General features: G+C 47.5%; 2 protein-coding genes across 7 annotated transcripts in view; one reads left to right on the top strand and one right to left on the bottom strand.

Annotated features, from left to right (window-relative positions):
• Window positions 1–8235: 8235 nt before the first annotated feature.
• The window catches only part of KLHL40 (kelch like family member 40), a 249731-nt gene continuing 236506 nt past the window's right edge, over window positions 8236–21460 (bottom strand). The window contains exon 7 of the transcript XR_007772838.1: window positions 8236–8305. The gene's annotated coding sequence lies outside the window, so the exon portion shown is untranslated. The remainder of the gene's footprint in view (window positions 8306–21460) is intronic.
• Window positions 18262–21460, top strand: part of NKTR (natural killer cell triggering receptor) — an 89391-nt gene continuing 86192 nt past the window's right edge. For all 6 annotated transcript variants that reach the window (XM_050942420.1, XM_050942419.1, XM_050942417.1 and 3 more), the window contains exon 1: window positions 18262–18397. The gene's annotated coding sequence lies outside the window, so the exon portion shown is untranslated. The remainder of the gene's footprint in view (window positions 18398–21460) is intronic.

Raw genomic sequence — 21460 nt, 5'->3', positions numbered from 1 at the left:
TATGATCGTATACAATGATCATCATTTCTGGTCCTAGTCCCTTCATTATTGCTTTCCAAAACATCGTTGGAAGCAAACCACAAAATAAAGGAGCTGGATCTGTGTGTTTTCTACATTTTGGGAGTTTGTTAACAAAAAATGGTTATCCAACAGGTTAGTTTATTATTTTTACAGCAGCCAAAAGTTTTCTAGGTGCTCTATGGAACACAAAGGAAGACCCAATCCTTGTCCCAAAAGTTTTCAACCTCAGGCCCCAACCCTGCAAACACAAACTTTCTTAACTTTATTTATTTGAGTAGTCCCACTGAAGTCAATGGATCTATTCACAGACAGAATAAAGTTACTTATGTGCATATGCATTTACAGGCTCACTGGCTAATCTTAGACAGGATGCAGCAAGTAGAATTAATAAATTCTGCAGTTACTCAGCATGCCTTAGTGGATCAATTAAAAGTAATACAATTATTAATATTAAATATAAGCTGGATCTTCTTGCATATGTTTTTTTTGTTTTCTGGATTTACCTGGACTCTGTTTCCATGAGCCCGTTCCCAGTGCTTAATTTGTAATGAAAGAGGTGCTGTGGCCCAAGTGATTTTTTTATGGTCATAACTGACCCGGCAAGCCCAGAAATGCCAGGGCTAAGAAGTGCCAAGTCTAGAGGTACCAGAGCTCAGCCCTGGCAAGACCTGGCACAAATTAAGCACTGCCTGTTCCTCAAACTGTCACAACATACAAATTATTTAAACGCTGCTCCTTCCAAGCCTATACAATGTCCGTGCCCGGGATATTTTGTGTATCTCTCTCATCTCCGATTTAATGACAAATTATTTGTCCCATTGATACAGGGTGTTACCTTACAGGCTCATTCCCCCTCTCCTTCCCCATTATATGTGATGGTGGTTTCAACAGAAAGTTAGGGATTCCATATCACTGATTTGGAAAGTCATACTAATCAATTGACCATGTGAACATGTGTCTTAGACCAGACTGGATCAGATCCATGGTCCATATAGTCCCATATCCTGTCTCCAACAGTGGCCAGTACCAAATGCTTCAGAGGTGATCCATAGTAGGCAGATGTGGGATAACCTCTCCCCCATGAAGGATCCATTCTAATGCCATTTTCATTCCTGAACAACAGCAAACCCAGACACTCTCTAGGCTCCCTGTTTCTGTTCTTCCATGTCCCATTTAATGTCTTAAGACTAGATTCACACCACCTATATCAGTGCACCCCCTTCTTTTTAACTCCCTGCTGTATCTCATTTACATTAGGACCCTCATATGATCATCTGTTTGGAATATTTTAGCAGCTGTCAGCACTATATGCACTACATTTTAAAAATGCAGATTTATGTGAGCAATGATCCAGCCATCGTTTCTGTCAATATTGATCATGACAGGGATCATCCAATTCAAAGAAAGTTACTTAGGTTGTGAACACAATGCCATATGGAAGAGAACAAAGGAAACAGCAAAATATAGAAATTGTTGCTTTCCAGCACAGACCCAACTCCTCTCTTCCCCGTCTGACAGTGGAAAAGTTCTCTGATTTAGGGGTAAAGGACTAAATCCAGTTCCTCTAATGGTTGGCCCCTTTGGAGGTGTTTGACTCCTAGCCAAAACTCATGTCATTTGTTGTTTATCTTCAGCAGTAAATTACATTGTTCTGTGCCCTTATATTGTAAAAAACAGGTTTCTCTGGCAGTTTAAGTGAACATAACTTACCTTATGTTTACCAGCTTGGCTAACTGCAGTACAATAAATGAAGCATGCTATGTCAGTTAGCTTTATCAGAGTCAACAAGCATTAATATTGGTTTTATGAGGCTTTGTGGGGAAGTTAGTCTGAATAAATCTTTAGTCACCTGACATCTAGGGATCTCTATGGCTTGTCTGAAGAAATGAAGAATGTGTCTCATTCTTTCCCCCTGAAAACCTCAAGATTTTTCCTAGGTGCCTTGAAGCAGAGGTAACACGTCTGGGAGGAATGGCCTAGTCCATACTATGACCTGGACAGTGATGTAGTAACAACCAAGGGGAAAAACAGATGCCTAAAATGGCTCTTGTCCAGTTTTCGTGATGCAAAGCAGCAGCCATTGCTCGGTCTTTTTGAAGCTTAGCTTCTTTGTCCACCGTGGACAGGGATTTTTCTTTCCTCTGTTAGCTCAAACCATGCTATGCACACTAGGTCTGGCTCCTACCCCAACTGGTAGGTTTGCCTTCTGCTCCAACCACTGGGCATAACTGACCTCAGCCTGGTTCATGACAGATGGTACCTTCTGGCCTTAAAATCTATGGTGTTTGTATTTCTGCTTCTTACGCACTTCTCTGACTACAATTGCTTCCTCATTTGCCTTTTTGGAAGGCCTAAAGTATGTACACTTTGTACAATTTCTGGTACTTACTTTGTATCAGCATGAACACTATAATAATTAAATGCAGGTTGCAATGACCTTGGTTCACAGGCATCTAAATACATTCATTCAGTAGAGAGGTTATCTGTCTCCTCCACAGCCAAAAAGATCTCTCACTTGGTTTCAGAAAGCAGTCTGTTTCTAATGTTAACCTTCCTCTACCTGGACTCAGGGCAATTTGTTCCCACTAATCTCCAGAAAGACTCAAACTGGTGGCCCTAAGAGTACAAAAACAGTGTTATGCAGAGCTTTGTATAATAAGAAGAATATAAGATTTTACACTCATTTAGCACCTTCCTTCCTAAAAGATCTTAATGCTTAGATCTCCTGGAGAGAAACAACTTTGCCTGCCACTTAAACGCAGTCTCATTTGTAATACAACAGTGCACAGAAAACAGCACTTTAGGACTAGAAGTGAAAAAACAAACAAACATGTCCAGTTAAAATTGCAGAGGGAATGTCCATAGGCACAATGTTGTTACTCACATCAGAATCTGGCAAGAACATCAGAGCAAGCATCCGTATCTGTCTGGGGCTATTTGACGAACATAAGCATTCATTAACTTGTGCACCCCATCGGAAAGATGGCACCTCTGGCAGCTCCCCCTACACCAGGCTGGGTCACTGCTTCAGTTGAAACAACGAGGAGTCCTTGTGGCACCTTAGAGACTAACAAATTTATTTGGGCATAAGCTTTCCTGGGCTAAAACTCAGGGGTGCTACAAGGACTCCCCGTTTTTGCTGATACAGAACAACACAGCTACCACTCTGAAACATGCTTCAGTAGAGACTAATTGAGAAGAGCATCCCCCTGCTGAATCACCAACACCACTTTCTGAGTTTCCTTGGAGGTCTTCTTTACAAGCACCATCCTTGTTTAGCTTGTACAAGCTAAAAAAGTTCCTGCCTATGCTGTAATGTCTCTAAATAATAGAAGAAAGTACAAGCCTTTCATTCAAGTGATTTGATGCAGTGAAAAGACACAAAATTCTCTTATCTACATTTCACTCAAGAATCAATGTGTGATGCTTTTATCTGAAGCATCGCAGGAAGTAAACACATGCACAGGCTGTCACATACACATGGGTCTTTTCAACAACAGTTCAGTGGACTAAAAGCTCAACCCTGTAAAGTACTCAGCATCTTCAACTCCCAGTGAAGCAGCCCCTTGAAGGAAAAAGCCGTAGTTTAACAACTGCAGTGGCCACTCTGGCTGATCAACTGAACTGCAGTCCAGTTTACAGCTACAGTTACCCTTATGGAATATGTGTGCCATTTTTACAACTTCCAGATAAGGTGTCTGAAGGTTAGACAATCCTCCAGCTGTCAGGGAGAGAGAAGACAGGGGGTTACATGGCTCATTCCTGGACTTAAGCTTGGAACTTTGAATCCTAAATGCACAAAAACAGAAATCAAATTAAAAAAGACCCCAGCATTTACTATTGTTAAAGTTTCATGACTTTTAAGCCAATCTCACGATTTTCTGGGGTCTGTCTCATGTAGGGGGACCAGACAGCAAATGTGAAAAATCGGGACGGGGGTGAGGGGTAATAGGAGCCTATATAAGAAAAAGACCCCAAAATTGGGACTGTCCCTATAAAATCGGGACATCTGGTCACCCTAGTCTCATGAGTTTTAAACACTTGGGGCTGTCAATACTGCAAGTGTACGTTGGGAGAGAGTATGCAGAGTTCAGGTGACTCATCTCTTTTATGCTAATCAGTTTGCCACTTTCTTTGCTGGGGGGAGGGGAGAAACGGCTTTATAGCAGGTTTTACCATCTGCACAAAGTGACACATTTAAAAAGAAGACGTGAAAGGAACTCGTTCCTAGGAGCTGGGCATTTACACCTGCACACGTTGCCCACAATTATTCTAGCAAATGAGTTTCCTGGTGTGAATGCTCAGGGAATCAGCAAACAGAGACGATGCACAGAAAGTGACATTTTCATGGCTCAAGACTCCCCCCCCACATCAATTAAGCTTTATGTAAGGGCTGCTTGGGAGATCTGCCTGCTGAGTGCCCACACAGGGGAACCTGGCAGGGGTGACAGTGAGCTGGTACCGGCCTGTACACAGCCCATGTTAAAGCCCCTTTTGCCTCCCCCATCGGCGATCCTGCTGGTAAGGTCCGTACTGTCAGGGCTGCCAACAGCATGGGCGAAGGGGCAGCAAAGTTAAAGCACTGCCGCAGCAAAGGACCCTGCTTCAAGCACTGCGACAGCAGAGCTTTAACATCACTGCCCCTTCCCCAACCCCGGCGGCGGCACTGCCGATAGGGACCCAACCAGCAGGGCTGCCGACAGGGGGGAACAAAAGTGGCAACTGCCCTGGGGCTGGTGATTTAAAGGGCCTTGGGGCTCCCGGCGACTACCACCACTACCACAGCAGTGGCCACCAGAGCCCCGGGCAGTAGGGGCCAGGAAGCGTGCATGGGCTGGCTAGGGGAGGCTGACCCCCCAACTCCGCCCCTTCTGCCCAAGGCCTCCCCCCTTCTGGGGGCCGGAGCTGGTCCCTGTGCCAGTAAGAATTTATTTTACTTTCACCCCTGGAACCTGCACACCCTCTGCATGCTACAGAAGTGTTCTGCATGCCCACACCCAACAAAAGGCCACTTTGTGGGTACTAGGCTGGGATGGGCCAAGGAAATGGCCACAAATCTACACTTACATGGCTCCAGCAGCACATGCAAACATGCAGTTCCTGTGAGCTGGAACAGCAGTGGAGGACTCCTCAGTCTTCCTACACAGAGCTCAGGTATTTGGGACCTAAGTTCCCTCTAAGCTGCACATTCGCGCAGCAGGCTATGAAGGGCTGTAAAGCCGCGCAGCCCCAGGGGCCTGGAGAAGAGAGAGGTGGGGTTGGGAGGAGAGCAAGATGAGGCATGCAGGACTGCGGCGGGCAGAGATGCCTCTTCCCCAGCCCCAGCCCCAGAGCTGCCATGGCGGGGAGAGGAGCCTCTTCCTCGACCTCAGCCCTGGGTTGCTGCGGCTATCGAGAGCTGGGGGGAGTCCTCTCTCCCTGCCACAGCCGCAGGGTAGCCTGCACCCCAAACTCCTCATGCCCAGCTCCACCTCAGAGCCTACACCCCCAGCTGGAGATCTCACCCTGCTGCTCCCCAACCCACTGCCCCAGCCCTGAGTCCCCTCCCGCACCCCAAACCCCTCATCCGTAGCCCCACCCCAGAGCCCACACCCCCAGCCAGAAACCTCATCCCCTGCACTCGAAGCCTAACCCTCTGCTCTAGCCCTGAGTCCCCTCCTGCACCCCAAACTCCTCATCCCTGGCCCTACCCCAGAGCCTGCATCCCCAGCCACAGCCCTTCACACACCCCCACATCAGCCTCTAAGCCCCCTCCCACACTCCGAACCCCTCGGCCCCATCCCCGCCACACATCACCTCCATGTTGGTGCACATAACAAAATTCATTCCACACATGGATGTAAAAAATTAGAGGGAACATTGTTTGGGACGAATGCAAGTGGAGTTAGTTTCACCCAGAACATGACATCTGAACTCACAAACAGTATTTGTTTCAGAAATACAAGTCTAAGAGTCAAGGTAATGCAGTCAAGGTACAGACCCAATACCTCTGACCTGCATGTCCAATCAAAACTAGCCAACCCAGTTCAGAGTTTAGCTATCAAATACCAACAATGAGCTGTTCATGAGCAATATACAGACTGAGACTGATTGGGAGAAAGTTTTCAGAAAATCATTTCAAACAAATCAAATGGAAAAAAATCTCAAAACCCCACGAATAGAAAAAGAGGATACATCAACTGAATTCAGCATTTGCTTGGCTTAAACTTTGCCACATGCTGCCCTAATTGCCGTGTGTTTCACTCTAAGTTTTCATATTCGCTCTCGAGTTCTCCCATTTGAGTGTGCTTGTTCAGCACTCTTCCTTTGAGTGGTTTGTTCCCTAAGGATGCTGCAAAGATGCACAAGCATTTGTTTAATCCTTTATTTTGCTGTAACTGGGACAAAGAAATGGTGTGCAGAGAGAAGTTTTTAGTGAATCTGTGGCACAACACAGTTCCAGTTCATCAAATGCAAGGAAGCAGAAGATCTCTAATAGGAAGGGTCATCATGCAGCTGTTGTGGGACAAATCTCCTATGGAGGGAGCCTTTGAGGGAGCAGAATGATTGAGGTAGTACTCTGGCAAAGGAAAGAGTGGGAAGAAACTGGTAGGATAAATCAGAAAGAGAAGAAACAAAGTGAGGTATAGGCGGATGTTGTTTTAATAGCTGAGCAATTGTATTTAGTCCATTAGGTAGAGATTACAGTACATATTCTTCTCTCAAGTACATTGCAGTAGGAATTTGACCCAATGGTGTGCCACCAGCAGGGAATCTGATCCCTCATCAACTCCAGGAGGCTGAGTCCTACTTGGAAAACATCTGAACTTGAACAAATAATGGGCCTGATCCAATGACTATTGAAGTTGATGGAAAGACTCCAGTTGACCTCAGTGAGTGTTGATCAAAACTTTGGCCTGGATGTTTAGATCAGACTTAGCCACGTCTACATCTGATTCCGAAAAAATACTTTAAGCCGGCTTCTCTTGTACTGAATGCAGTTTGTCCTGATCTACAGATGGTGGCCACTGACATTCAAGCTCAGTTTAAAAGAATGTGGGGAAAATGGCAAAGGAACTAAATATTCCTGGCTTCCTCCTACAAATAAATCACTGGCTAGATAATTTAAAGTTTGGATTTTTTGCACGTAGGGAAGCTATTTATCTTAGCCTTGGTACAGCAAACACGTCTCCTACTCCTAAACTAAATGTACATAACTTAGAGGTTGGTGAAGTCTGTGCAACAAAAAGATATCGTAACATGCTTAGAATATGTGACTAAGGCTTTGGAACATTGTCCACTCAATCAAATAAACAACAAATGAAACACCGTAGAGCAAAGCCATTGCATTCACCTTTAGGTTATGTACAATCTGATATTTGTATTTATTTTTATTGCTGTTCCACCATTATATCATTCAGACACACATCTAGTGACATTAGGTTTTACAGATCTGGCTATATAGTAGGATTCCAGTTGACACTAATAACTGCATGGCTGAATTTCCACATGGTTTGTTCTTTGATACACTGTTAGCACTTCATTTATTACTGGTAATAGTAAAAAGTCTATTTATTCATTATTCCTCTCACAAGGACTAGTGGGTACCTCCAGATAAGTGTTTTCCAGCATTGAGCAAAATAACCAAAACGGACTGTAGGGGACTATAAAACAGCTAATATCCCAAATGATCTATAGTCACCTTTACAGAATAGCAGCATGTATCTTTATTTGATTGACAGAGGCACACTACTCAATCGGGATACATTTTCCAAGCTGCATGCAGAAGATACAGATTACCTTGAGCTAGTGACAGCTCTGTGTTTATACTTGGAGTCACTAGCTATCTTATTGATGCTACAGAAATAATTATAGCCAAATAAAGGATACAGGCCATGGGATTTTTTTCACTCATTACTACCTGGATTGTGATAAACCTTTGGGTTAGAACATATAAGAACATAAGAACGGCCATACTGGGTGAGACCAAAGGTCCATCCAGCCTAGTATTCTGTCTACCGACAGTGGCCAATGCCAGGTGTCCCACAGGGAGTGAATCTAACAGGTAATAATCAAGTGATCTCTCTCCTGCCATCCATCTCCACCCTCTGACAAACAGAGGCTAGGGACACCATTCCATACCCATCCTGGCTAATAGCCATTAATGGACTTCACCACCATGAATTTATCCAGTTCTCTTTTAAATGCTGTTATAGTCCTAGCCTTCACAACCTCTTCAGGCAAGGAGTTCCACAGGTTGACTGTGTGCTGTGTGAAGAAGAACTTCCTTTTATTTGTTTTAAACCTGCTGCCCATTACTTTCATTTGGTGGCCCCTAGTTCTTATATTATGGGAACAAGTAAATAACTTTCCCTTAATCACTTTCTCCACATCACTCATGATTTTATATACCTCTATCATATCCTCCCTTAGTCTCCTCTTTTCCAACCTGAAAAGTCTTAGCCTCTTTAATCTCTCCTTATGGGACCCATTCAATCCCCTAATGATTTTACTTGCCCTTTTCTGAACTTTTTCTAATACCAGTATATCTTTTTTGAGATGATGAGTCCACATCTGTACACAGTATTCAAGATGTCTGTGTACCATGGATTTATATAAGGGCAATAAACTATTCTCCATCTTATTCTCTATCCCTTTTTTAATGATTCCTAACATCCTGTTTGCTTTTTTGACTGCCCCTGCACACTGCGTGGACATCTTCAGAGAACTATCCCCGATGACTCCAAGATTGCTTTCCTGATTAGTTGTAGCTAAATTAGGTTATTAACACACGGTTAAGGCTAATATCTGTCCTCAGTTACACCAGTGTATGCCTGGATTTATACCAAGGAAACTGAAAGTCCCTTCTTGCAATATCAAAGATCCAGTCCTGCTCCCTAGGTGGCAAATCCTGATCCCACTGAAGTCAAAGGGATTTTTGACCTGAACTTCAGTGAGACCAGAATCAGCTCTATGTGCATATTGCAAAAAATAATAATTCATAGTTACTGTTAGAAACCTCATTTCTTTCTTTGAAAATTGCCTCCATACTGTAATATGATTAAAGTGAAAGATGCTGCAGCTCCTGCCATAGGCAATGGAATTCTATGTAAAAAGTATATTTGCGACAGATGTTAAGAGCCTAAGCGATTATTGCTCATTTATAACAACAAATGCAATCTGCTGAAGGAACATGGCAGCACTGATTACAATTTCTTAGGCATTAATAGTATTGCTCTGTGTTGGAACAAACACACAGAAGCCCAGACGACGCTTCAGACAATGACTCTTATGCTGGTTGCATATATTTGGGGATCTAGAATTTACAGTGTCAACTAAATACCAGTCATCTTATTTTATTGTCAGCTTCTGCTTAATCATCAAATTGCAGGGACATAAACAAGGGTTCTCACTAGATCATGTTGACAATGTTATGTCTTTCTGCCCCCTAGAAGGATCTATTAGTATCAAATTAAGTGAGGTCAAGCCTTCTGAACTCCCTGAATGAGTATTTTGCTATTGTTGCAGAATATAGGAATTGTCATTCCCAAACAGATCAATGCAGTATTCGGTCTCTGACAATGTCCAGTGTTGAATGCTTCAGAAGACCCTATAGCAGGGGTTCTCAAACTGGATGTCTATTGAGTAGACTATTGAAGTGTTCAGCCCATCTCTGTACAATTCCGTCCTTGTCTTTGATGATGGTTGTGTCATCTGCTGACTTCCAGAGGGTTGTGCCAGAGTTAGATGGTCCGTAGACTGCTTTGAGAGAGTCAAAGAGCATCTTTGCATTGTTTTTATGTGTTTAACGCTGGACTTCTGCAGCTTTTCTCTCTCACCACTCATACTGCATCCTCCTTAGTTCAGACGAGGTTTTGCACTGTAGGGATTTAAACCTATCTTTCTTTGAGATGGAGGTGAGTTTATTCTGCCATTCAACAAATGCTTTCTTTTTGTCACTTAGGAGTTTGGAGATGTCCTTGTCATTCTCATCAAACCATTCTGATGTATCCTTTTCTTTGGTCCCAGCACTGATTTAGCTGTGTCAATAATCACATGTTTCAACTGTTTCCATTTTTCTGTTGGGTTGCCAGTGATTGGCAGGCATGAGAAAAGCTTGTCATCAAGTGACTGCTGAAACTGCACCTGATAGTTGGTGTGCTTGAGCTTCGCTGTTCTGTTAAGTTTGGGATGCATGCACTGTGAAGGGACTACATGCAGGGTCAGCATTGTTCTTACCAATCCTTGGTTTGTCCAGCATTCTGTACCAAACATAGCGCTGGTAATTCTGATATCGTGGATGTCTCACTGGCGGGTGATACATAGTCGATCAAGTGCCATTGTTTGGACTGTGGGTGCATTCATGTCATTTTATATTTATCATTTTGCCTAAAGATAGTGTTAGTGATGAGCAGACTGTGTTCTACACATTTACCCAAGAGGAGTCCATTGCTGTTTATCTTTCCCACTCCGTTTCATCCTATCACACCTCTCCAGTCACTGCTGTCTCTACCAACCCTAGCGTTAAAGTCTCCCAGCAGGATGAGCTTGTCATATACAGGGGCTGATCTAATGATTGAGTCCAGGTCAGAGTAGAATTGCTTCTTGCTTTCCGCTGTGCTGGTCAGTGTAGGTGCACAGGCACTGATGACAGTGACATGCCATAGAGGATTCAGGGGAAATTGAACTTTCATGAGCCATTCATTCAGGCCAACAGGGAGGTGAGGAAGTTGTTTTAGAAGTGACGGTCTTCTTGCAAATCCGACTCCGTGGATTCTGTCTTCATCCTCTGCTTTTTCTTTCCAAAAGAAAGTGTAATTGCCTCCTAGCTCACTGATGGAACCTTCTCCAGCAAAGCTAGTCTCACTCAGTGCTGCAATATCAATATTATAGCGGGTAAGTTCTCTGGAGACAAGAGCTGTTCTTCTCTCAGGCCTTTGTGCATTGCCTCCATCCATAAGGGTGTGGACATTCCATGCTTCTAGAGTGAGTCTTTTCTTCTTTATTGTTTTTCAATCACTGTAGGATGATCTGCCAGCCACGGTAGTCTGGCCAGATGTTATGGGGCAGACAATGTTTTGCGCACCTTTTCTAGCCCCTTCCCTTAAAAAGTGTGAGCAGTTTTCACAACCCAGTGCCCCCTCCCTCAGTCACAACCCAGTGGCCCCCTCCCTCAGGGGGTCCCACGGGGAGGCAGATCAGCCTTGTATGTTGCTAACACTGGTGCAGGCATTGCAAAGTGTGTCACAAAGGGTCAAAGGTGTGAGTGTGGAGTGAAAGATTCTTTTGCAGGTTGCAAGAGGCCGAAGAGGGAGGGAGAGAGCAGAGAACAGGTTAACTCAACGCTTCAGTTAGCTCACTCCGAAGATAAGACACTGACTCCAGTCCAAGGCCGCAGCACACATCTGACTCTCAGCTGCCGGCGAAAAAAGACGGGGGCCTATTCCACCCCAACCAGCCATGAGAAAGGAGGATTCAGCTGAACAGGACTGCAGGGGCTGCAGAAACAAGCGAGACAGTGAAGGCCAGCAGGGGAGAAAACAACAGTTTTCGCGTCTCTGAGGCTGGTGTGTTTTGGGAAAGCTGAGGAGGCCACAGAAAGCCACTTTGGACTGTTACAAAGAGCACAAGGAACAGAGGTCCCTGAACAAAATACCCCCGCAAAGAACCCAGGACTTAAAAACACTCCTGAGAGCCAAAGCAAGTCTGAGATGAACAGTGGACCCTGGACGACCCGTGCACGGGACAAGAACTCCTATCCACTTTTCCACCTCTTCTTCTTATGTTACACCTAAGCTTGGCCAGCCTCGGGTAGTGCAGGTGTGAGTATGAAAGTGGGTTAGGGCTTGGGGCACTAACGCTTTCTTCCTTCCTCTGAGTGACATGGGGAACCCCCAGCACCCTCCGCAGTTATTTTATTATTTTATTAATAAAGCTTTAAAACTTAGACACTTGGTATGCTCCGTCATCTCCTCCCGTAACGATCCTGCGGCCTCAGCCTGATCACCTGACGCCCCGAGCAGATTGGTAACAGAAATCTGTCCCACAGTACTACCCTAAAAATGGCTGCTCAGTCATCTAGGATGCTGCTGAACTTCTCTGCTGCCCTGGGGACAGAGCTGAATGGCCCAAGGCCGCCTACATGCAGGACTGTGGCTACGACTGCCATTTCATCTCCATCTGTTGCTTTGCCAGGCCCCTATCACCGTAGAACTTGAATTAATGATCGAATGATAATGATGATGAGATTTGATAAGATGTTCATGGGATGAGAGTTGGGAGAAAACCTGTGGGGGAAATTTCCGTCCAAGAAAACTGTTGCACAGGGGCAGTCCCACTCTCTCGGCTGTGGAAGTCAGATTCCAGGGGCATGAAGAATCCTTATGGCTGGCGACTTCCTTAGCTGCAGTGGGTGACCAGGACATCTTCCGTGCTTTGTCATGCTCTCCACATGCCGCAGCACATTGCTCAACCAGCTTCATGGCCACTGAATCACAAATTCATTTCCTCCAGCAAGTCCACTAGAACAGTCTTTGCATGCTAGAGAAAAGCAGTTTCCCTATCTCGCTGAGGGCAAAAGATCCATCGGCTACCCTCATAGCGTATGAGGTGTATGGGGGATATTAGGGAAAGGTAGTACCTCTGTTGGAAGAACCTGTCATGTTCCTTATGGATTAGTTCATCCGCTTTGGCCCCCACCTACACTCAGCTCTCACCTGTGGCTCCAAGTAGCTGTTTGCATATGACAGCGGCCACACTCTGGTAAACTGCTTCAATGAGAGGGCTAAACCAAGTGAGGATAGCTGATGCAATTACCTACTACAGAAATGGAAAATGAAGGACAGCTGGATATGACAATGTGGAGAAGACATCCAAACCATGGAACATCTAGCGAACTGCTGCTCTCTAAGATCCTTGTCTGGAGGGACAGCCTTGATTCATTCCATGTCAACAGAAACCACAGATTAGATGATAAACCTGGATGTTGACTTTTAATGTTGCTTTTCAAATTGCCATATGAAAGAATGAAAGAACCAACCCCAAAGCCATTTAGTTTCCTTTAAAATTCTGAACTCCTAAATCAAGAGCTGGCAAGCATATTTTTAATTAAGTTCCTTTTCATTGTTTGAATTTACTTAATGGGTAACTGCCTGCTGGCTTTTTGCTCCTAACTGCTTGTTTGCTCAGCCGCGAAGATTTGCTAATTAAAGTACTTTTAAAGTTATTCCGCACTGCAATATTATCATTCCAGAAAGAAGAAATTAAAAAACTGTCTTTGCATGACTAAACAATCACGGGCAACACACTGGATTCTGCTTTGATCTTTGTAATGCAAGTTTTCAGATTTAGCTATGAAACTTCTACTCCTATTGTCCAGTGTGTTCTCTCCTTGGTATTCTGTACTTTCACTAGGCCTCACTGAGAGTTCTGGGTCAGTTCCCTACATGGTGCAGATCGACTTAGTTCCACTGAAGTCAATGGAGCTATATCGATTGATATCAGATGAGGATCTGGCCCTTTATGTGTAGAGCAGCTACAGAATATGCAGTTATGAACCAGTCTCACACAAATGATTTGAGCCCTACACAGATACATTTCAGGTATTGTAAGGCCATGTCTAAACATTTCCTTGTCTGCCCTATGTAGCTAAGCACTCCAAGTGCAAATTCTATATGGATCCTTATGCAGCATCCAAGAAACAGACCACAAGTACAGTAGGCTCAGAGAAGTCTGTGTAATACCACAAATAACTCAGTAAAGTTATCTAACTGCAATGGAAAATTTAAGAGCAAGCACTATTTGACAAGTTGCTGCTCATTTTAAATTTCACACAAAGCTTTTTTGTACAAAATTTCCAAAAAGATGGAAAAAATTCCAGAAGCTAAAACTATTTAGCTACCCACCTGCGGTCATATCTAAACCAATGAGCACCAGAACAAAGGCACTTCCTACAATGAGGAATAGCTTCCAAATTTGAACCTTCTAACCCCAGTTGTTTTGGCTGCACAGCTGTTCAATAAATGGTGGTAAGGGAAAAGTCTCAAAAATAGCTGAACTGAGTTGTTCAATCTCTCAAAAAAAAATTACCTTCAAGCAGATTTGCCAGTGGGACTACTCTTGTGCGTGAGTGTTTGCACGACTGGGGCCTAAGCCTGGAAAATTTCAACCAGAAATTTAATGTTTCAGAAATTTAAGACAAACAAAAACAAGTTTTATAACCGAAACAATTATGCAGCCTTATCTGTAGAGATGAACCACTGAGTGTACTCTCTTCCTCTAAGAACTTGACCCTGTGCCCATTGAAATCAATAGGATCTAGGGCTTTGTTACTGATTTCAGTGGGCACAGGATCAGACCCTAATTCAACTAAAGCACCATCTGCAGTAGCACCTAGCATTGGAAAAGCATGAAAAAATAATTATTTGCAACTGGTGTACACATTTCATGATCTGGTTCAAAAGAATGGCCACAAAATTGCTTAGCAAACTTTTTTCTTCATATAATATCTTTTCCTCCACTGAGCTGCATATTTATCAGCTTCTGTCCTAGATATGATTATGAGAGTTCATTTCCCAGAGCACCAGACCTTCTTAATTTAGTTCTTTATTAAAGGAATTAGGGCTTGAATTTTTTTTTTTAATGGATAGAAATCCTTTGCTACCTGCAATAAGAATAATTAGCATATTTCCAAGTCTTTTATGTGTATGTTTTTAATTTGTTTGTTAGCTCTTAGCCCAGAGTTCAAGTTCCAATAAAATTAGAAGATCATTTAATGTGAGAAGGGGGAAATGAATTAGTACAGATAATATTAGTACAGGTGATATTTGTTACTTTAGGCAGACAAAGGAAAGCAAGGTGATCTGGCTTCCAAGCCTGGCTTGGCCACAGACTTCCTGTGTAACTTGGGGCAAGGCATTTAATCACTCTGTATCTCCATTCTCCATCTATAATGCTGGAATAATATAGCTTCCCTGCATCCGACGAAGTGGGCATTCACCCATGAAAACTCATGCTCCAATACATCTGTTAGTCTATAAGGTGCCACAGGACTATTTGCTGCTTTTACAGATCCAGACTAACACGGCTACCCCTCTGATACTCTTCTTCAATGTGGACTTCAAAACAGTTCTCATCTCCAGGCTAGATACTACAATGGGCTCTCATTTGTGCTAACTTTGGAGAGCATCTGGAAGGGGGTCAGCAAGTGCAGAAGGCAAAAGCTCACCTCCCAGATGGTGTGGTTATTACTGTGAGCATATTTCATCAGTGCTCAGAGCTCTGCACTGGTCACTTCTTTCTGGGAGCAACACTGTACAGAGCACTTACACAGGGCTTTGCACATGTACAGCTATGTTGGTACAACGCACTCTCCTCTCTCTCCCATTGACAAGATCTTAGATCTCATAGGAAAACATTAGGAAGAGTACAAGCAATGATATGTTCGGTTTTGCATCTGTTAACAATGCTGTATTTTTGGTGCGCGGAGGGTAACAGTTTGTAAATTGCTTATACTTCCCAAACAAACAGCCATAAACAAAGAATAAGGGACTCAGCTGTCTCTATTTTACACCAACGAGGCATGATCCTCATGCAGGTAACAATGGCAGCCCACTCATTTGGGGGAAAAGCCCCTTGCAATGGATGAGAGGAAATGACACATTTCACGACTCTGTATGCGTGTGTCCTCTTCTCAGTTCTACTGTTAATTCTCTAGTAAGCATCACACTGACCAACATTTTAAAATTAATTTCAGGGAGATTTGTAGTGGTACCTAATTAGCTAATAAATTCAAGGAGGAAAGACAGTCCCATGTGCATCCTGGCCTCCCTTGAGGATGGCAGGAGAGGGGGAGGTGAACTAGCTAGGAACCTGTTTAATAATCTGAAGAACTCCCTGTGACATTCTATATCTTGGGAGAGCATGTTGTAACCCCCATATTCCTCATTTTCATATACATTGTGATCTTACGCATAAAACATGCCTTGTAAAGTATTGGGGAAAGGTTATGATCTGCTGAAAGTCATTTCTCTATCCATATATGTGTATCATTAATGCATATGAAGTTATGAGAATTGTGTAGTATGGTTGTCGCTAAAACATGCTGTAAATTGGGAGAATCAGCCAGATATTAGCCCCCCAGAGGCAACAGCAAGGAAAGTAATTAACGCCCAGGCCAGATGTCAAACATCCATCAACAGCCATTGTCCAGCAAGGGAGCTACAATGCAATGACTCACCTGTATGAGGCCACGCCAGGGGAATTGCTCAGCCTTGCTTGGAGAGACTCAGTAATGCTCACCTGACTCTGACGGTGTTGGGGGGCAAAGCCAAGAGAGAGGAAAGGACAAAGGGGGGGGGGAGCAAAGCACAGGCTTTACTGTTTCTCCATGTACGTGTGTAATTGGCAGGGGGAGGGCTGCTGGGCACAGTAGCTAGTGCAGTGCCCGTGAGGGAAGGCTGGACCAGGGTGGGAGGGGGTGAGCCTGGCAGTGCAGGGTTGCATGGGAATGGGAAGAAGACAGCAAGTCAGCCAGCTGTAATTATTGGGGTTACTCTGTACTCCTAACCCCTAGAGTGTCAGTAGTATGCCCAATGTACGGTGCCTTGGAGGCAAATACTGCATGAGGTTCAGCAGCTTGGCCTTGCAGACACTAGTCCTGATGGATCCCAATAATCACTCAGACACATGGCTGAAGGAAAGATTTTTACTAGTGGTAGCAGGACTGGGAACTTTGCAGATACCCTAGATAGAGAGGTTTAAACAGCTACAGTTTAAAGTGAGCAAGAACAATTCTGGACTGGGCTCAGGCCAGCTCAAGGGAGAGTCAGGGCTCTCCAGGCCTAGAGTTTGGGGTATCCTCTCCAGTCCAGTCTCCATTCAACAAAGAAACATTTGTGGGTTTCCAAGCCAGGCTGTAGTGTCTCTGCTTTGGGTCATTTGCTGTGTCTCCCTGCCCAGCTGCTGCTGCTCCCCCATAAACCCCACACAGACCTGTACCTGGCTGTGATGTCCAGCAGTCACACAGCCTGGTCCACATGCAGCTTTGTCCACAGTTCCCAGGGTTTCTCTGCAGCTCCATGCTGCCCTATGGCTCTCACAACCAACAGAGCCCAACTGCGCCTGGATTCAGGACCTCACCCTTCCCTTTACTTGCCAGGGGAATGGGATGTGCAATGGGGAAGAGGCTGGTGGGAAACACAGACCCTCCTTAGCTGAGGGGAGTTGCAGTCCCTGCTTTGCTGACCCATCATGCAGTTACTGGCATTTTGGGAGCTGCTTCAGGGGGGAGGGGACAGGAGGGAGGAGGAAAGCAGGGCTGCCAGCAGGACCGGCGCTAGGGGTTTGAGCGCCCTAGGCGGCCTGCAATTTCGGCGCCCTGCGCGCTGGTCCCACGGCTCCGCTGGAGCTGCCGCAGTGGTGCCTGCAGAGGGTCCGGTGCTCCGCGGCTCCGGTGGAGCTGCCGCAATCGTGCCTACGGGAGGTCCACCGGAGCCACGGACCAGCAGACCCTCTGCCGGCACCACTGCAGCAGCTCCACCGGAGCTGCCTGCTGCCCCCTCCGGCAAAATGACACCCACCAATTATTCTGGCGCCCTAGGCGATTGCCTAGGCTGCCTAAATGGTAGCGCCGGCCCTGGCTGCCAGGTAAGATCACAGCTACTGCCACCCCCACCCAATGGCAAGAGGAGGATGGCCTGCCAGTTCCCAAAAGCACCCCCAAGTTCCCAGTGCGGGTGATGCACCCTTCCAGCCACCACCGGGGGGGAGGGGGCCACACCCTGCACCTTCCCCTAAGGGGGGCAGCAGGGCAAGGGGATGACTCCCCGGAAATGCCCGTAACAGGTGTGCGGAGGGGTCCTGACTCTCCACCCTAGCTCCCACAGAGGAGGGGCAACAGCAATTAATCTCCCTCCCCCCCATCCACATTTCCCCAAGAGGGGAGCAGCAGAGCATCCTAAGATCATACCCCCCCCCAATTCCCCCCGAAGGGCGGGCGTGCACAGAAGGGGCTGTTTGTACGTGAGGAGAACGAGCCCAGGCCGGGGGAAGACGTGGGGCACGAGGACGGGCTCCGGGTGTGCAGCGGGACACAGACACTCGGGAAACCTGCCCCAGGAACCCCCATTACTGCGCTCGCCCCCTGACCAGAGCGGGACCGACCGTTGGGCCGAGACGCGCGCGCGCGCGCGAGGGGGGCGGGGCCCAGGAGGCAAAGCGCGAGCTTTCCTCTGGCCCCGGGCGCGTGCGCGGGCAAGGCGCGGTGGCGGGGACGCGCGGGAGAGGGGAGGGGAGGGGAGTCAGCCCGTTATTGACGTTTGGGGCCGGTGGCTCCGGCTGTAGCTCCTCACACGGGGGGAGGAACCGGGGAAGGGAAACAAAGCGAAGGAGCTGCCAGGTAAGGACGCAGCTGCTGCTGATCTCCCGCAATGGGGAGGGGAGACCTACTCGTTCCCACGGGGTCACCCCCTAATTGCTGGTGGGGCTGGGGAGGCCTGTTAGTTCCTATGGGGTCACCCGTGCGGTCACCACTGAGGGTGGGGTCCTCACCCCCCCCCCTTCTTGTAAGCGGGAGCCAGCAGGAAAGTGGCTCCCCGCCCCCCCTTACTAGAGGGGGGGTGAGTTCTCCAGCTCCACACATGTTCCTATTGGGGGGGTGGGCAGCTAGGCAGGGGCTCGCTCCCCCCCGATTCTCCTCAGGGGTGTGAGCGGGGGTCCTGGCTCCCGCCAGGCCCCCCCACAGTGGAGGCAGCAGGAAAGGGTCTGCTTCTGAACCCCCCCCGAGGGAGGAGCAGGGAGAGAGCTCAATCCCCCCACCCGCAAACTTCCCCCAAAGGGGGGGGCAGTAGGCCGCGAGCATACCCTCCCCCCACCCCCAGTTCCCGGGGAAAGCAGCCAGAGCCCTCACTCGTCCTCCACACTGTCTGCACCAGAGTGGGAGCAGTGATGTGGGGGCCGGAGTCGGGGGTCTTTGCTCCCCCCGTTCCCATTGACCAAGCGGTGTCTGCCCCCCAGCGGGCCAGGCCTCCTCCCTCCCCCTGCTCGCCAGGGAAAGGTGCTCGTTACGGTTCACAATAAACCTTGGGCTCCCCTCTGGGTACAGCACTAGCCATTGCCGGGGGGTGGGGGGAGCTGCTGTGACACTGGTTGCTTCCGTCCCTCCTTGGGGGGGGGGGCTGCCTTGGAGCCGTGTCCGGCCGGGTATTTGTACGGGAGGAAAACGAGCCCCGGGGGGCTGTGGGGCACCGGCGGGGGCAGAGCGTGCGTGGAAGGGGCGCTGCTCAGGAGAAAGCGACCCCAGCCACCTCCCTTAGTAACCCCGGCCCTCCTACTGCCACATCATGGGCAGGGCGGCAAACACGAGACGGGCGTGTTCTCGCGGGATTACAGTTCTCGCGGGGGCGCGCCTCACCGGTAGGGCGCGCGGGGGCGAGCGCGGTGCCTGTGATGGTGAGGGGAGGCGGCGGAGTGGGGCCAGTCAGCCAGCTGGTTCCCACGGGGTCATTCCCTTTTTCCCACTGGGGAGGAGGGGTGGCTTGTTCGTTCATACAGGCGCACCTCTTAGTTCTCAATGGGAGGCCTATTAGTTCCCACAGGTCCCTCCCTAATTCCTAGTGGGGGTCAGCCCTCCAGTCAACACACAGAGGGAGGGTGGGATTCTCACCCCACCCTTCCTCTATGGAAGAGGTATTAGGAAAAGGACCCCCCCCAATGGTACATTCCCATAGTAGATAGTGTCTTCCCCCAGCTCCATATGTGTTCCTATAAAGGGGGAGGGGCAATAAGGCACTCCCTGCCTCCTAAATTCCCCTGAAGGGTGCGTGGAGAAGAGTCCTGACTCCATCCAACTCCCACAATGTAGGAGCAGCCAGAAATTATCTTAACCCCTTTGTGATGGGGTGTAGTCCCTAGGGATGAGAAATAGGCCAGAGAGACTTTTGTAGGTCTAGCCCCACCCCTCTGACTGTCAATCATGCATGAAAGGGGGGAAACTGCCGTGGGGGGGAGGAGGAGCATGATCACCCTAAAGCATCAGACTGCAGAAGCGGTTACTGACTGTGAAGAGGGAAGTCTTAGGCAGGAGACTTTATCTGTGACCCTGAGAACAGTACAGCACACTCCTAGGGGAAAACAGATAGGCTGAGCTTGCCACAGAGACCCAGCCAGAGCAATTTACCCAAACCCATAACTTAAGGGACTGAGTTGTTGGCAGCACTGTAGACTCACCACCTCCCTTCTTCTGAGGCCTCAGGGAGAGTATCCCCAAAAGTGTGGGGTGTTTGTGACTTCCATTTTGATCCCCCAGCTGGAGAGAGCTTTAAGGAGGCTAACAAAGTGAATCCCCCAACCTCCTTGTGAATAATGGGGAAGTGGGGCTGGTGTGACCATGCCTGTAGATAACTGGGTATGGTCAGGTTACCTGAGTAAGGAACCGTCAAGGACTCTGCTGCATCCCCCCTACCACCACCCAAATTGTTCAGAATGGGGAGAGAGGGGTGGCAGCAGGGGAAGATATTAATTCCCAGCATATTTAAATCCCCCAAAGTGGGCAGCAAGGAAGAAGCATAACCTCCCCAGAAACCCAGATCCCTTGCTTCCCCCTCCCCCCAATTCCTAAGGGAGGAGGAGGGGTCAGCAAGCAGAGGCCTTTCTCTTCCTCCACAGTGTCTTTTCCAAAGTGGGAGCAGGGTCCCCAAACTTGCCTCCTACTGCCACTGATGTGGGGGCAGGAGTCTAGGTTCTTTGTTTTCACCCGGTTCCCAGTGATCTAATGTATCTGCTCCCCACGTCTAATTCACTGGAGTGGGTCAGAGGGCAAAGGCCATCTTGCCCCCATCTGCCAGGGAGAGGTGCTCTTTACTGTTCAGAACAGTAAACCTTTGTCTGATGCTGTCTCTCATCTGCGTACAGCACTAGTCATTGCTGTGGGGCAGAGGAGGGTGTTGCTGTGCCTGGGTTAGCAGTGAGGCAGTGTGATTGTTTTTGTCCCTTGTTGGTGTGGGAGGGGTCCAGCCTGCTGGAGGAAGGGTGGTGCTTGTGTAGGGGAGGAGGCACTGACCTTGAATAATAGGTGGGACAGCACGGAAGAAGGGGTGTTTATACATGAGTAGAATGAGCCCATTCCAGGAGGAGCATGCGGGCACTAGAGGGAGCAGTGTGTGTGTGAATGGGGGAAGTGCTGATTTGAAACCTGTACCAGCAGTTTCCATTTTTTACCCCTGCCCTTTTACTGCCACATCATGGTGAGGGTGGAAAACATGAGACGTGTTCTCACAGGATTACAGTTGGAATCTGTTCTCTCCTTTCCTGGTGTGCTCAAGGAGGATGGAGAGCTGGGCCCAGGCACGTCCCTCCTGGGTAGAGTTGCAGGGTGTGGTGGTGAGCACAGTGCCTGTGATGAGAGGAGAGGGGGAGTGGAGTAGTGGGGACACAGAGTAGTGGGAGGTGGAAGGAGGAGATG

This window comes from Gopherus flavomarginatus, chromosome 2 (genome assembly GCF_025201925.1).
Source record: "Gopherus flavomarginatus isolate rGopFla2 chromosome 2, rGopFla2.mat.asm, whole genome shotgun sequence".
Lineage (NCBI taxonomy): Eukaryota > Metazoa > Chordata > Testudines > Testudinidae > Gopherus > Gopherus flavomarginatus.
This window is presented reverse-complemented; position numbering and strand designations above follow the sequence as displayed.